This window comes from Aquila chrysaetos, chromosome 24 (assembly GCF_900496995.4).
Source record: "Aquila chrysaetos chrysaetos chromosome 24, bAquChr1.4, whole genome shotgun sequence".
NCBI classification, from domain to species: Eukaryota; Metazoa; Chordata; class Aves; order Accipitriformes; family Accipitridae; genus Aquila; species Aquila chrysaetos.
The window spans coordinates 19,628,082-19,645,489 of NC_044027.1; the positions used below are offsets into that span (position 1 = coordinate 19,628,082).

General features: G+C 44.6%; 1 protein-coding gene across 3 annotated transcripts in view; it reads right to left on the reverse strand.

Moving 5' to 3' along the window:
* NR6A1 (nuclear receptor subfamily 6 group A member 1) overlaps positions 1-17,408 on the reverse strand; it is a 95,370-nt gene that overhangs the window by 32,105 nt on the left and 45,857 nt on the right. The window lies entirely within an intron of this gene.

A 17,408-nucleotide genomic window follows, 5' to 3' on the forward strand; every position in this document is an offset into this window, starting at 1 on the left:
TGTACAGATGCAGGCGTGCTTTGAGAGCTTTTTCTTAAGAACGTTTTCCCTATTTGCTTTAGGGAGCACGGGTGTTTTGCCCGGGCTGCCTGCGGGAAGCGACTGCAGGCAGGAGCAGAGCGGGCACTGCCGGGCACTGCCCCTCTCCCTGGGTGCTCCCTGGGTGCGTGCCATGAGACCACGATTCCAGAGAGAAGCAATTCCCAAAAGATGTGACTTTTTCAGAAATGTAGAGCCTAACTGGAGTCACGAGGCAGCGCTGAAGTGGGTCAGACACTGCCAGACCAGGACAGCGGAGGTCTTCCAGAACACGGTCTGCAGGCACCGACACTTGCCACAGCCGATCCCTAAAAACCTTCATGACAAAACCCAAATTTGGGCAGAGCGGGCCTGGCAGAGCCGGTGGCCCCAGGACAGGGGCAGCCCTTCCTCGTGCTCTCGCCCTCCCACCCACAGTCACCGTTTCATAATTCTCTGGGCTCCAGCCAGGCTTTGCCCATTTTCATGACAATCGGGGCTCTGTTGTGTCAACGCAGTTTGAGACATCGGCCCCTTTGTGGCACGAACAAAGTCCGGGCTGTGGATAACAAAACCGAGCACATCTCGGCACTGAAGGCAACTAAACCAAGAGCTGCCTCCACATAACTGAGCTTGCCACAGACCAAACTAAAATACTAAAGTGGATTTGATTTCAAGCAACAAATAGCACATAAGGAAATACCAGACTCCTGGCTTTGTTTTTATTTTACTAACAAACGGTGCCACTGGCAGCATCTCCATTTTGCAGCGCCGATGCTCCTGAGCCCGCGCGGTTCGGCAGGCACAGGAACATCCCTGCGCACGTGGGAGCCTCAGCCGGGGAACGACACCCAGTGCCCGCGGGCCAGAACCAAGCTGGTTTGGAAATGTAGCTGAATAAATGTTATAAACTCAGATTAAAGCATCTCAGCAGCCTCAGCACTGTGGATGTTACCACTTTCAGCCATTGCAGTGAAAGAACTGGTTCCAAGTAAACACAGCACATGCTTTCCCCAAAAACTCTATCCTCCTCACTCTATGTATACAGGTATTTCAGAGAAAATGAAAAAATTAAAATAAAATTGTTTAGAGAAGCTATGGAAGGAACTGCAAGAAATGATAATAAACGTCCACCTGACTTCTGAGAAGTCCTGTGATAACAGTTTAATAACAGATGTGGGTAATTCCTCTGCTCCCTAGCGTTAAACACACAAGGAACGTGGTGTTAATAATTCTGGTGAAGGTATTCACTTGGTGCACATAAAATTAAGCATTTTCCTCCTTCTTACTAGTTCGATAGGTCGTTGTGCAAAAGGAATCCTCCTATCAATTTCCCATTTTATCTATTTATATTTTTATTTGCTTGGCTACTGAATTTGCCATCCCAGTCTATTGAATGCCTTGCAAGAAGCATTTCATTGCATCTTGCTTGATGGGTGACAAACAGTGGAGAGCAGCTCTCTATAACAGAGGAAAAAGCAGGGGGGAGGTTAAGGGCTCCTTAGAGAGGTTGCCTTCAGAGGAAAAAAGGAAAACAAATGGGATTGTAGGCATGAGAAGTATATGGTTTTACTGCCTTAGTGGGCAAGTACAAGAAAGGAGAATTGCAAAGGGAAAAGCTTTACATTTCTATGAGCAGGCAATCGAGCTCCATTCTAAACCCTTCGCAGAAAACGCTTCCCTTCTTATGAGATGACTCCATCCCATTCTGGGAGCGTGTCTCCTGTAACTCCCAGTAACCCACATCGGGTCACGCGGTGTCAGATCATTCTGGAAAATGGGGAGAAGTCCTTGAGCTGGGCCCCCGTTACTAGCGATAGCCCTGCAGCACCCTGAGCACCTGCCGCTTGCCACGGCGCCTGCACAGCCAGGGCAACAGTGAGCCCAGGACCGGATCCGACCCTCGCACCCTCATCCTGTCCTTCTGCAGTCACTTGCTTCTCCCACGGGGCCAATATTCAGGCACAGAATCCACCAAACAAACACTGGGTGCAGCGGTGGGGCTTCGTCCCGGCGTATCCCACCTACAGAAACAGCGCACCCCATCACACCAGTGTGTGCACAAGTGAGCAGAAATCTCCTCATCCAAACCTGAGATGGGTCCGTGCCTGGGCAGACAATGCAGATGTTTAGCGGGATGTAGGAACAGAGGAGAGGCATGTAGGTCAGAAGGCAGAGAGTGTCTGCCAGATTTGAAGAGGCAGGAAGAGTTTTGTGCATTTAAGTGGTAAACTGAAAAGCCAAAAGATTATTTTATGCCTGACCTACATAAACTGCAATCGTACAGCTACACTGGTCTGCTGCAGTTGCTGGTATTTTTCGTAATAACGACAACAGACCAAGAGTTTGTTATTATAACTATTGTTATTATAGTTCCGAGCATCATTTCTAAATAGGCAGCCTGATGGATGAGCAGCAATTGTTGATATCCCCAGGAAAAGAACAAAAAACAGTGAGAGGACATTTCCTCAAATTTCAGGTCAGATAGCAAAACAAAGAGGAAAAAACCTTCAGAACTAAAGCTGCAGATTCTGTACCTGCATCAAACACATTGTTATGACTGCAACTGCTAATTAGCTGGTTTAGATCATCAGGAGTACAGGGCAAATCCTGTTTGTGAACTAACGGGCTGCACATCGGTGGGACTCGGCAGAGGGGACGGGGAGGTGGCACAGCACAGGAACCAGCGCCGAGAGGAGAACCTGAAGGCGCGCGTGACGTGAAAGCAACGCTGAGCGAGGCCGCGAGCATCACTGAGCATCACTCGTCCTAAGCAGGGCCATCTCCACCAAAGACGAACGCATGTGTTCTACGGAAAGAGAGAAAACGTCGACACCGGGATTTACAGCAAGTTTAAGACACGTACTACCCTGAGGCCGAGCGTGCCCCCAGGTGCGATGGGCCCCCCCCCGCCCCGAGGTGCTCTCCCTGCTCCCGGCCGTGCTCCTTCCAAGGCTCTGTCACCTCGGAGCGGAGCGGGGGGGCCGAGCGGGACGCGGGTTCCCAGGCTGCCGGCTGGACAGGAGAGGGCAGCATCCGACAGACGGACCGGCCCCGCCGCCGGCAGCGGCCATGGGGGGGGGACCCCAAGGAGCACAGCGGACCCGATCTCGTAATGCAGGCGGTGGTACAGCAGATCTGCAATGTGCCGCCTTAACCGTACCGTAAAGCTGAGTGCTAGATAGCTATAAACCAAGATTTTAAAATCAGCTTTTACTGTCCTCGGGAGCAGAAGCCGATCAGCTCTGGTCCAAGCCTCGGGGGCCGGAGCCCCCCCGGCCGCCCGCGCTGCTGTCAGACCAGGGCTCTCACCTTCCCTGGATGCTCCACAGGTGACCGAGACAGAAACGAGTCCCACTAGCCGGCTGGCTGGCCCTTTGGTTTTATTTTTACTGCAGTTAGCTTTTCTGCTATTAGGAGCAGCTACTCAAAAGGTCTTTTTTTGCCAGTCGTCTTTGAGTAATGACATTTAACTTGTTGAAGTTTGCAATACTCTTTTCAGGAAAAGCTGAAGAGAAATGTCCTTCCAGAATTTACAAGAAGGGAGGAACTGTCTGGTATACCCTGACGGTACCCACAGACTTCCCTTTTGTCCCCAGGTAACTGGCCAAGAATACATCCATTCAGAAAACAGAGTATTCCACTGAAAAAAAGAACATCACCAGAACTCCCAGCTTCTGTAAGAACCTCTGCCAACACCTCCTCAGCTTGAAGACTGAATGATTTACCACCTTTAACGTATCTCACCTTAACCACCTATAAACCACAATTGCTTCTTGAGATGATGTCAAGTTTAAATGAAATTGCAAAATGTCAAAATCTATGGAAAATGTATTTTTTAGAAATACAAGGATGATTAAGGAAAGAAAAGACGACACTGGACAACGGGCCAGGAAAAATTCCCATACTCAGAAAAAAACTTGTGTAAATTCAACTTCCTTCCTAGAGGGACTCCAAGCAGTGAAGTAAAGACACCCAGTACAGCAGAGGTGGCACAGTGATATACCTGACACTGTTTTACAGGAGTGAGGGGTCAATGCCAAGCCTAGCTGCCTATGAGCATGATTTTTCATGGGCTCTGAATGCCCTTTCATTGTCTAGCCGTAATGTGAAGCACCCAGCTCAAAGCTTCATCGGTGGCTCCTTAAGAAAGACACTTGAATCATTTTAAGTTTCTGCTCTTGCAGATGTTAGGGAAATGTTCCCATAAACTGCATAGGTTGTTCTGCCTGCAAAGTCAAATCCTTATGTGTACAGCAGGTAGTGTGATTTCAGCATGACACCACAGAGGAGGACAGTGCTTGGGAAATTAAATCTTTGTATTCTGTCCAGTCCTTTGGAGCAGTCTGGAAATCTAGGCCACTTCTGCATTGCTACCTCCTCCTACTAATACTGCTCTTACTTTTCAATAGGGCAAGAGCTGGGTCCTGAAAAAGTAACTGTTACATCCCCGTCTTCCTTCTGATAAATCTGCCCCTAGTCCTTTCCTTCTGATAAACTAGATGCTCCATTTTCACGTCATCTCGACCAGCAGCTCCTAGGCCCCAGATACCACCCACCCCAGATAGCACGAGGTCCCAAATTAAGATGTACGTGACTGCAAATAAGAGCTAATTTTACTAGACTAACACCAGGGAAAAAAATCTTCCATCCTCCTCTCTGTGAAGCTACACAGGGCAAACTATTCACATGCTTATTACTGACAGAGGCTGCCACAGAGCGGGGACTGCTTCTCTGGGTGTAAAGACTGAATCGAACATGCAGTATTTAAGACAATTAGGTTTTCAAAGAAACTACACTAAACATTTCTTTCATGTGTAATCAAATTATGTTAAAGCAAACCTCACATTTAAACCATTCCATTGGTCAGCTCCTATTTGTTTTCCCTGCACCCTCATTTTTGCTCCAGATCTGTCACATTACATTAACACCTTTCCTACTCACTGCCTACAGAAATAACAGCCTTCGACATGCCTGCACAATCCATTTGTCCTGCTCTAATTACTTTTTGACATAGCCTCTTTTGCTGTTATCTTGCCTTTTCTGACCTCTGTCTGTATTAAAGCCATTTAAAACAATCTTTAAACTCGGTATCTATTGTGATGTGTCTTACGTGATACTACTAGAGTATCAGGCAGCAACATTTTGTAAATCAAATATTTAAATCTATGGTAATAAGATAATGTACTTGAGGAGGAAAGCTACCACATATTGGTAACAGCTACAGCTGGCTGTTCATAACATGAATCCCCAGGACTGCAACACATTTTCAGGATGAAATTCCTGTAGTCATAAAACTGCTCTACATAACTAGGTAGCTCAAAGATAAACGGGGTCTTCTGTGTACTAAGGAATTTCCCTTAATTTCACAAATGGGGAGGAAAGAAGGAGAAACTGAGAAAAGTGGTCATCTTGCACAAAAAGAGCCCCAACAACCACCAAACAAATTGAGTAGACAGGAAGAGGGCTAAGCAGGGTGCACCAACAATGGCAGTTCAGAAGGAAGCATGACAAATCACACTCTCCTCCAAACCCAGAGAAGAAACCAAGAATGTCTAATCCCAATATACCTCTGTTTTCATCAAGCCCATTCAAAAAATGTGCCCTCATTTTCTTTTGTGGCTGATTCACAGAAGATGAGCCTCTAATTACCAGCTACTTCCCTGGTTCAGCAGCAGAGGATCTGCTCTGTGCCAAGTGTCTGCTTCGGAGTCAAGAACTTACTCCACATGGTGGAACTAATTTTTTGGATATCAAGTTGATCCCTATGTACATATGTCTCACAATACAGTCTAACTACATCTTCACACGCTATCTTCCACATGATCCAGCCTCATGCTAACTTAATTGGTAGCTAGTCAATATTTTACTCACATTAGAAGATACTTCACAAGCCTACATTTGCTCTGGTTCATTTACAGGGTAATTATCCAGTTCACACGAAGTCTGGTCTTCTATATACAACCAGTACAGATACAAGCACAGCTCTGCTGGGAAAGCATAGCTCTATATTTTGTCTTCCAGATGACAGCACTATAAAACCGACGGGGGACAAAACCAGAGTCAATTAAAATACATTAAATGTAATGTAACAATGCTATGTTTTGTCATAGCTATCCAAGAGATTTTATTTCTTTGAATTAACTCTAACTTTGTCCTCAGGACATTAAGAGCCCATGAATGTTGTGGAAAGCTCTTCCCACAACACTTCCCTACACACATTTTTATTTTCCCTTTTTTCTTTCCTGTCAGCAGCCCTGACCACAGAAGCCTGTTTCATTTAGGCATCTAAACATAGAAGGGGCCCATGGATCCAGGACCAGACCAGTCTGCTACTGCTCTGCTCATAACATCCCTTTTTGTGGAGCTCTTGAATCCTTACGTGCCGCTGGATGACACCATCAGTGTAAGTGGCAGGACGGAGTGGAGATGAGCAGAATTAACAGCTCTGCCTTTGTGTGCTCGTGGTGACGGGATGGCAGAGGGTGGGCACAGACCACGGACTCCAGGCTTTATTTCTGCAAGATTCAGAAATGCATTTTTGCTGGAATAATTTTTTGGTTTGTAAAGTGATTATTTTCTTCCTTCCTCATATTTTCACATCTATTTCTCAACTTTTTTTTAATACAGCTGTTTGAGCAGACCTGGGATGTCCATTATCCAAACAATAATAACTACTAATTATTGTGACCTCACTCACATTTGTATTAATAGTGTATCTAAAATCAATGTACTGTTCCCGTGGTGCTTCCATAAAGAAGGTAACCTAAACATGAACAGGGCTGTGCTGGGTCAGACTGCGCCAGCTCTCTGCAAGCCCCGACGTGGTCTCAGACAGTTGCCAGAGCAGATGCAGAGTAGACAACAAATTACAAATACTAAAATTAACCCTTCTTGCTTTTTAACATTTTTTTTTCTTAAGTAAAATATACATTTATTTTAGAGAAAGACATTTAATTCTCTATTTAAAATAATTCTCCACGTCCAAATCCTTTCGGACCCCCACCAGCGCTCTCCCACATCCTCTGAAACGCAGTGCTAGCAGTAAAGCCAAATGGCTTCTCTTTATGCAGCTTGTCACCGTCAAGAGGGTTTCTTGGCCTTTACATTTCTTCTCAAAACAGCCACTACCGACAGCATTCTTCCATTATCATTCACTTTTTTTGTTTTGTTTTTTATATGTCTGTGATTCACTTCTGAAGATGGTTGTAACATCACTACTGCACCGTAGTATTCAGTATTATGGCCTAGAAGCTCTAACCAGGTCTGCCGCAGTAGAAGCTGCACAAACAGAAGAAATGGGCAGCAGCTACAGCTTAAAGACAACAAGTAGTATAAAATGTGCTTGAACAAATTCACGCACTTGCAATTTGTAAATACAAGTTATCCAGCAAATTGTGTCTAGAGCATCCATGGTTAATTGGCTGATTCCTTACAGTCTAGGCAGAGGTTATCTTGAGAGGAGAACTCTGCGCATTTTACACCTACCCAGGTACCAATTTACACACCCCTGGATCCTGCTGGAAACTGATGAATGGATTGCCAGGGGACTAGATTCCAGAGGTAAGAAATGAAACCATTCTAAATGAAGTACCCTCAAAGAGGTAGAGATGCTCACAGAGAGCTGTAGCTGCTTTGCCATTGATTTTAAACAGAAAGAAACCAGCCTGAGACCGGCATTTGCCGTCAGGTTCTGCAGGATTTGGGACAAGGTCCATAAAGGCTCAGCCAACTTTTCAAAGTCCTACATTTTCTTCCACCAGATGCCAAAATGATCTGGAAACCATCTTGAACTGGAAAAGCAGGAGTCTGAGATGATGCTGTGCTGGACCACAGCTGATGGAATGGCTTTTCAGTAATATTGAGCTTGCATGACATCTAATAGCAGGAGCAGGTTAATGCCTAAGTTAATTACTGAAACAGTGTGTGTCTATACAGGACCAAAAGCAACAGACCACCAGACCTGGAACCAAGACTGTAGAGATTTCCGACTTTCATGCCTTGCAAGAGAAGAGGCTCCAAGTTCCTCTGCACAGCCGGCAAAGAACAGCATCTCTTCCAGCAGCCGGCTCAAAAGCAGCTGCCCAGCAGAAGTCAGGGACCTTAATTCCTTGTGCAGGAACCTCGTGTTCGGAGGATACCCAAGTTAGGACAGTGATTACTACTTAACAGATGCCTCTCAATTTCCTACCAAAGGAATCCACCTTTCTCCATGACTGCCTGGGGACGACGGCCCCTGAATTAGGGGGGTTGATTTCTCCTCATTAAGCGTGTCCTGAGCTGCACTCTGCTGGAACGACTGTCCTCTTTATAGCTGCAAACTCAAGAGAAACACTAAAACTTCATGGAACCCACCACTACTACCCTGGTTTTACTGGCTTTGCTCTGTTGGGAATGTGAAAATGGCAGATTACCTAAAACAAACAAACTCTCCCCGTTCCTCTCAGGGGGCTGCGGAGCGGGTGCACCCGAGGCACAGCTGCGGCAGCGTGTCTGTGTGTGCTGCTGCAGGACAGACAGACAAAACTGCCCTTCTGCGGCTGCCTTCCGCTTTGCCAGCTGAAATCCAGCCGGCCTCGCTGGCCGCCGATGATTTCCATAAATACTCCCACAATGCAGCACACCCGGGTTTAGCCGGAGGGATCCTCTCCAACGCGAGGTGCTGTAAGAAATGTGAGATGATTTTAGAGGAAACATGTAAGGTTCAGATTTGAAATTGAAATGATCTGCCCCAACAACAGTTCCTGGATTTCAGCATTAAATTTTTGAAATTCCAATCGTATTATATTTTCATGTTGCTTATTTAAGATAAGCCTACTCATTTTTTCAAAGTTAAAAATTAAAATCTGCATTAGTCTTTTTATTGTGTATCTTGAAAACATGGCAAACAACAAACTCCCAGTGCTTACCACCAGTCGTCTTATCAGCAGAAAATACGGGGCTATTTGTGCTGTGTTGTGATGACTTTGCAGCACACGTACTACAGAAAACAGTCTTTGCTACTCACAAGAGACACTTTCTAAATGTTCAGATTCACATATCTGAGCACAGGAAGGGTGGCATGCCATGTGTTAGAACAGGCTAAATCACATCTAGCAAGTTTCTACCTCAAATTTAGCAAAATATGCTTGCACTACATTTATATGAGCAAATGCAGGATGTTAGATAAAGGCCGCACCGGAATTAAAACACAGTCAATATTTGGTTAAATCAAGAGTTAGGCTTATTTCTATAGATACGAATGCCACTTAACAAAACAATATAAATACCCACAGGGCAGAGACCCTCTTATTTAAAGCAAAAAAGACATCCATCTTTTCCTGTGTGAATTCTCATCCGGATATAAGTCTTGCTGAAACCTATTTACGTTATTGCTTATTATTTGTAACAAAATATAAACATTTTCCTTACGCCCTCAGACAGCAATCACAAAGGAATCCCTACACCCACGCCTTAATATATACTATCGTGTAGGCTATAAAGTACTCTGATCTAGCCTCATCCACCCACTAAATTGCTCCAAACTTTTCCTTGCACATACGATCTGAAAGTCCAGGGAGAAGCTGCTTTATGCAATGGCAATATAGCGAGTGCAGGGTGACAGTCTAACATGGTGTCCTGCTGAGATCCAAGAATAGCAATGCCTTAAAAGGCAGCGATGTTGAGATCACAAGGAAAAGAGAATTAGGGCACAGCTGTGGAGTTCTGTAGGCTAAAACATAGACTCAATATGTCAGAGAAAATTAAATCACAGGGCTACATGTAATTTCTAGTCTCATTTATAACTTAGCTGTAGCTGTGCAGAATTTGTACTTGGATCATACATGTGAGCTGTTATGTTTCTGCACAGAAACAAAAACTGGAATTAATTTTAAAAGCAAAAACAAAGGATTTATATGCTAATAATGCAAACACCTATGTTTCGAACAACGTTTACATGCTATTGCGGCTCAAACACAATTTTATAGCCAGTCTTCCACCCAGCTCTTCAGGACACACAGAAAAGCTACAGCACCGCTCATGAAAGAAGCAGAGCTCACAGCTTTACCTGCAGTACAAAACAAAGAAAAAGTAAACCAACACGTTAGCAAGCTAAACATATCTGAAAAATGCCTGTGTTTTCCTATGGTTGTCAGATAGGGGAAAGAGACCCTCAAAAATGAAGGTACCAAAACTGATCACAAACTTTTGCATAGGCTTTTTCCCCCTGAAGAAGCGATGTTCTTAGATTTTTCAGAACAGTATCTACATATAAATTTGCTAGTATTTCTTTATACTTGAAGTCCAGTACTAGCTTCTCCTCTAAAAGCATTCAATATCCACAGAATACAGTCCATTTTCCTCTGCCAATATCTACTGTTGCAATCTGTGTCTAACTAATTAATTTTGCGGGATGCCAGGGTCTGTAACCATCGGCATGAGAGCTGTGCTTTGAGCTGGGAGGTTGCAAGCCTTCTCCAGTGTCTTCTCCCCAGCTCCAGACAAACCTCTGCAAGCCACCACCACAGAGATAACTACACAGAGATGTTAGACGGTAGGAACTGTGGATTCCGTGGGACCCTGGGGATTAAAAGATGGCTGTTAGGCAGAGCAGGACAGCCTCTCCAGCCGAACTCCATCCTCACAGGGAGCAGCAGAGCAGTGCCTCACCCAGTACAAGTGGCCAGACTTTACCTGACAAGAAGACTTAAATTACTTCTCTAAAAGGCTCTGAAGGCCAGGGACAGATAAAAGAGAAGATGGAGGAGAAAAAGAAGCTGGCAACAAGGCAGCAAGAGACTGATTGGGATGAGGCATATAAGGCAAGCTTTCCTAAATAACCGGTACTTGAGCACTAACGTGATACAGAACAGCAAGAAAACAGAGGTAGGAAGCTGTACATAATTACGACTTTGTTTAGCTAAGTATATTTCCTGTGGAGCTTACAAAGCACGACTGCATGCAAAGCATGCAGATTTGTTGATATCAGCTATCCTTTGTCCCTAAAGAGGTAAATTATACATCTGATTTGTATACAAAGTTGAAAAACCGTTGAAGGTTACGCTTGAGCTGCAGGCAGAGCTGTGGACCAACGACCTAAAGGAGCCAATTCCTATGAATTCCTATGAAGGGATAATATACAGAGAGATTTTACAAAGGGTAGAGAGTTCAGCAGCCAACAGACAGGGAGAAGCTAAGACAGCCCAGCGAGGGACCTGCACGGGCAGTCCCGCGAGTGTCCAGCCAGGGGACAGTGTTCAGTGGGATGAGACCTGTCGATCCATCTCCTGCTGCTGGAGTTCCAGAGCACTGCACATGTGGCATTGCTTGGGAAAAGGAGGAATGCGCCATTATAGCCATCACATGGGGAATGAGACAGTCAACAGCATAGGGGATGAGCAGGAGTAGTGTGTGAATTCAGTTTGCAGCGATGAAGGTGAGAAGGCTGTTCTGGAAACTGCCAATACCGGGAAGGGTTAATAAGGCAGTCCTCGAGCACAGGTACTGCACACAGGGGTACACGTGCACACCGCAATTTAATTAATAGAGAAAATGCCAAACGGTGGAGATGAATTGTTTTTCCTAAGCAGAACTATGTATTACCTACTTTAAAGCACAGCCTAGTTCATACATATGCAATGTTTTTCACCAGTACCGCACGTGGTGCAGAAAACAATCCCGTAAATGAGGATGCAAAATGAGGTCACTAATTCCCTCAGAGCATCTTTTGAAGGAAGGCTGATGGCAGCCACACACGTTACCGCCGTCCACACTCAGGTCCTTACGGTGGGTGACCTGCTGCCCTCCTCGCGTGGTGGGAGCCGTCAGCCCTCTGCGGTGGGTTTGCGGCGCGTGGCTGCTCCCAGCGCTGCTCGCCCTGACCCACTTTCCTGCAGTATTTCTGCGTAGCGACAGAGGTCCTAGCAGGACAAGTGTCACCTCCCAGCCCACGGGATTCTCCATTTCCTACTGCTTCAACTGGAAGAATGTGTTCAGCACTTCCATGCAGGCACGCACAAACATGGCATTACATGTAAATGTAAGTAAAACGCATATATCCCAGGAAGAGAGGGAATTAGAACAACAACAAAAAATCCTGTTCTCATTTGCAGACTATTCCTCCAAAGTAGATACAGGGCTGTGAGAGCAGCTGAATGAATATCCATCCGATGGATCCTCCTAACTGCTCGGAAGAAGCCTGGCAGTTCCCTTCTGGCTAAAGCTCTTTTAAAGGGACTTGGCTCGTTTCTCTCTGGCTGGTTTGAGCATTCCTGTTACCCCGAATCAACCCTGCCCTTCGACTTCAACCAAAAGAAATATTAATACACTGAACCAACCAGAAAATTATTATTCCTTCATCACACCTAGCCTAAGCTCTGACACTGTGAGGAAATGCATTTTCCCACCCCAAGCCCTGCACACCTCACTTACTGTCCTATTTCCTATTCACTCAGTCCCTAACAGAATTACAGTGTATTGACTGCAGATGCACTTGTAGTTCTGATGTCATCTCAAGGCTTTTTCTTTTTTTTTTTAGGTGAAGCATCTATATTGCCTCTGTTCTGAAATTTTGCGCTGAAACTATAACAAGCCAAAAATCTCTTCAATGGGAAATTTCACAAACAGAGGATTATGACTTCAGCTACAGAATAAGCAGCAGGAGCAGATGGAACTCTTCAGAAACAATGATTCCATTTTCATGCAAATTTCCTTAGTAGTTAAAAAAAGACGAAGAAGAAAAAAACCACCAAGATATCAGAATGGTTTCTAAATGGAAGGTTTTTGAATGATGCTAAAAGCAAAGGGCTGGTAGGTCTCCACAATCCCAAGCATTTTAGCAGCAGCCAGGGAAAAAAAAGCATGACAAACTAAAACCAGACTCTGTACTTCCTCAGGGTTGTGATAAGAGAAATGGAAAATGGAGTGAAAGTATATTTTAGTTTTTAAATGGAAAATGGAGTGAAAGTATATTTTAGTTTTTATGACTTTCAACATCATCATCGGCTTTGTGATAATGCATACTTCAGAGCTAATTCTTATGCTCTTTAAGAGCACAGACTTCATTCATGAAGCAGCATGACAAAAATTCTTTATCCACTTGATGACTACAGAAGGTGACAGCCACCGAGAAAAAGACAGCCACAGGGACACTGTCAGAGTGCTAACCTGCAGCGTTCCTCTCTTTGAGTACAAGTGCTCCCCTGATTACAAGAATACAGACATGCATTTTTCATAGCTGAAATGTGGAAACTGAGCCAATTCTTTTGTTATTAATACTGGCAGCATACCCTAAAAAACAAATACATGCACAGAGTTAGCAGACCCCATTTCTGGCTCTTCCACTGACTTGTTACTTAGTTTTGGTCTTATGCCTTCATTTTTCCCTCTCGTTTACTCCTTGAGTGAGAGAATTCAAGCTACTCCGTAACTCTCAATGTTGTGAGGATAACTGACTGTGCATAACACGTAGTGTAAACTGTCTCTGTGCCAAACTATAGCATAAAACACTACGCTGTTTTGATACAGAATACCTTTTAACTGTAGTAAATGGGAATACTTTGGAAGGTCCATGTAATTCCACTTTTAAAGGCTACTTTTTTTAACCAAGGTTTTAAAGCAGAGAGGAAACTACATGCACAGAAAAGCAAGAATGAAATCCATTGCTGTTTGTCACTGCTTCCCCCCTGCACGATGAACCAGGGGAAATGCTGCAGCCAAGCCTCTTCCCGCGCAGCGTCCGGATGCCAGCAGTGAGCTGCTGCCACCAGACAGCCGGGCAGCTCCGGCCCCGGCGCCCGAGGAGCGGTCAGCTGCGGACAAGGCTAACGGGGACAATTCCTTCCGATTACCCGCTCCAAATCCAAGCGTCCTTCCTGACATGGTCCTTCCATGATGCTGCTCTGAAGTTTTCATAAACAGTGAGTCTTCATAAATTTCTGTCAGTTCTGTCAAACAATTTCTATCTGCTTCAGTTTTTCTTCTTCCTTTTTCATGCAAAAGAATAACAAGCTTAGCTTTAAATAAGACTGCAAAGTGTGTTAGAGTAGCGGCCTCTGAACCGTGTGTTCAATACCAAGAATACTTCTGTTTAATCCTGTTCTACCTACACTTATCCCTTTCATCATGCCACTGGCCAAATCTTTTCACTTTGAGTTTGCTCTCAGACTGAATCTCCTTCCTTCCTCATTGAGTTAGATGGATTTAAGTAATGACAGCTACCGAAAGGACAGGGCGCATACAAAATAACTCCCCAAAATGGGCTCAACAAGGTTTATTTTCAAGCTTTTCCTTGCTTACTTCTTAGCAGAAGGATGTACAAGCAGAAACAATTTCCTCAGTTAATCCCTCTTTGACCTGAATTAACTTTTTCCAAACTATTTTCTTAAATACTTTGTTTTACAATCTTGTCTGAATAAACTCGACAATAGACAGGTTTCAATTACCCAAGGAAAGTAAGAGGAACAGCAACGGGGAGGGATAAGAGGATAACCCAGCTGCTCTGACCAGCGCAGTGCCATGTAGCAGGTTGGTGGAAGAGGCAAGGTTGTGCAGTGCAGGACTCCAGGCTCCTCTGTCAGAGCCAGGATCTGCTCACTCAGTCACAACATTTTTTGGTTTTGCATGACTTAATTCACACTCTCCAGAAATGAGAGCCAAGGAAAAATAGTGGCCAGGGCCTCGTACCACACTACCAAGAGGATGGCACTTCCACTCCATACCAAACAGCAGTAACTCAGGCTTGGCACAGCCCTCAACTCCAGGAACTATTCTGTAGTGAAAAGTGCTGGCCTTCGCACTGAAGGCTGCTGTAACATTTTAATAAAATGCAATCAGTCAATGAATGGATGGTCAAACACTGTATCATCATGAATTTGTCTGAAGGCATCTCTATCAGTTAAGCCCCTTTGCTTCCTCTTCACCCCACTGTCAAACTGCATCTCTGCTAAGAGATGACTTTCTGGTTTCTAAATATTCCTGCTGCTGCGTTTCTCACGTACGCTTCACCCATTAGCAAAGTTAATGTCGATGTGGATGATGACCGTAGTAAGCCAGTCTTGCCCTTTTCCTGATGCCACTGCGGTGACGGGGCAGCCAGCGTTCATCAGAAGCACAGCCAGGAAAGCAATTATTTACAAAACAGCAGAGTGTCCCAAACAGTCACAAATCCTACATTCAGATTAACACTCAAATTTCTGTGCAGATACAGTAAAGGCGATATAGGGGAAGAAAAAGACAAGTATCTATATTTAAGCCCTCACTTCTTAGCTTGCTGGGCTTTAAGTTATCAAGAGAAATGAGACACATTTGACGCAGATGCTTGCCTGTCTGGGTCAAGCACATTGGATCTGAGCAAACTTACTGGAAGATTCTTCCTTCCTCCTTCCCCTGTCTTGTCACAGCCTTTCTCCAGGATGGGAACTGCCAGAAAGACTCAAGAATAATTGGGAGAAGCACCAGGGAGTACCGGCATTGCCTGTCTTTTAGATGCCTCAACAGATCTCCATTGCTTTTTCCTTTTGACTTGGGTAAATTTTATGCAGCAAAATATAACACAAAGTTGATTACAGTATTGTAAAATGGCTTAAGGGTCGAAAACTGGGTCAAACCCCCACCTCCTCCTCCTCCCAGCCCCATCATAACTGACAGGGTCCTGCAGGGCCCAGCTCCTGCTTGCAGGAACGGCACGGCAGAACATCCTCGGATGTGGTGCCCTTGCCTGGGGAACTTGTTCTCCACGACTGCTCCAGCAGTTCATTTCCCAATGGGAAATGATGTTTTCCATAGATTTAGTGAAACATGGTTCTAATTTAGTAATCGCGATGTACATCCAGCTGAACAGGACCTAGTGTTTTGATAACGAGAGCAATATAATTAGGACGAGCCTCAAAATATTCAAGCAACTTAACCATTTGACAATCACCTCTGACATGGGAGACAGAAAGAGGTATCTGGAGATTGGCAAACGATTATGTTTATACACTGTGACAAAACACTATTTCTTTTTCTAGATGCTAACATTTCATATTTGAGGACTTTTATATTATTTCTGCAAACCTTAGAACTGGTTTACCAGAGGACTTCTGACTCTTAGTTACTAAAGTTTTAAAATTATCACAATCTTGTATTAGGCAGACAGCACTAAGTAACTGCTAATTCAGGATTTCTAATGTACCAAGAGCGCTAGGCTGGAATCCAATCTAGGCTATAGACCTAAATGTAAAAACATTTATATTGAAAACAATACAATTTTCCCCACGTGTTTGTTTTTTTAAAGCAAGTCTTAAGAATAAAGCATTAGCAGAAAACAGAAGGATATATTAAAAGATTTCATTACTTGGGCACCATACGGGGCCTGGGAGGTACAGTAGGTCCATGAAGCCATGCACAGGAGTCTGTAAAAGCTCCTAGAGTTCAGTAGCCATTCAGATGGCTTGTAAAGACCATACTGCAGACACTCTTACAGTTTAATTTTTTTTTTCATAAATAGGATCAAAGATATTGTATGCTTTTCAGCCAGTGCGACCCATAACTGACCGCTCAGAAGCACATTCATACCCCAATATGCACAAGAACACATATTTTAACAATAGTATCAACTATGTTTTAGAAGAATCATCAAGTGACTCAAAAAGTGAAAATCTTTGAAAGAGGAGACAGAAAGGAAGCTGTCTGGAAACTGGAGAAGTTACTAGAATGGTTATTGTGGGCAGAACGGACAGCAGATAAGAGCTATCTCCTTCACACTCATGACAAGGAGGTGGGAACCTCTTCATCCACATCAATAGCAGCTGCGCGACACTGATACGAGCCTGGGTCACCATTCAAGCAGTGTATTAACCTTTTTTTTTTCCTTCAAATTGCTTCCTTTTGGATGAGTTCCGTGTAACTGACATTTGTTTTTTCATTTCATTTTCATTTTCCATTTATGCATTCATCGCCCTTGAGGGTGAATTCTATAGAAATCCATGTCAAGAATGCCCAAACGGGACCTCTGACCCACCCCTCCCCTCGTCTGTGTCCCGGGGCGGGCTCCTAATGCCAACATCATGACACGTCCGAAAATGCTCAGCAAACCCAAGTTCTACTAGACCAACAAAAGGGCATGAACCGCGTTACTGCTGCAGCACCTTCCTTTCCATCAGCCACCTGTGGCTTCACCAGTGCGTGCTCGCTGCCTCGGGGAGCTGCCAAAGCAGAGGAATCCAGAATCATCAGTAGGTTACCAGGGTCATTATGAAAAGCATTTTAACAGCACCAAAACACAGAGAGAGAATGGCCACGTAGTGTTAGAGAAAGAGAACCTTTCCTACGGTGCCTGTTTCACCTATGGGATCATAGGTTGGAAGGGACCTCAGGAATCATCCAGTCCAATCTCCACTCCAAGGAGGGTGTCCAGTACTTCGGTCTCC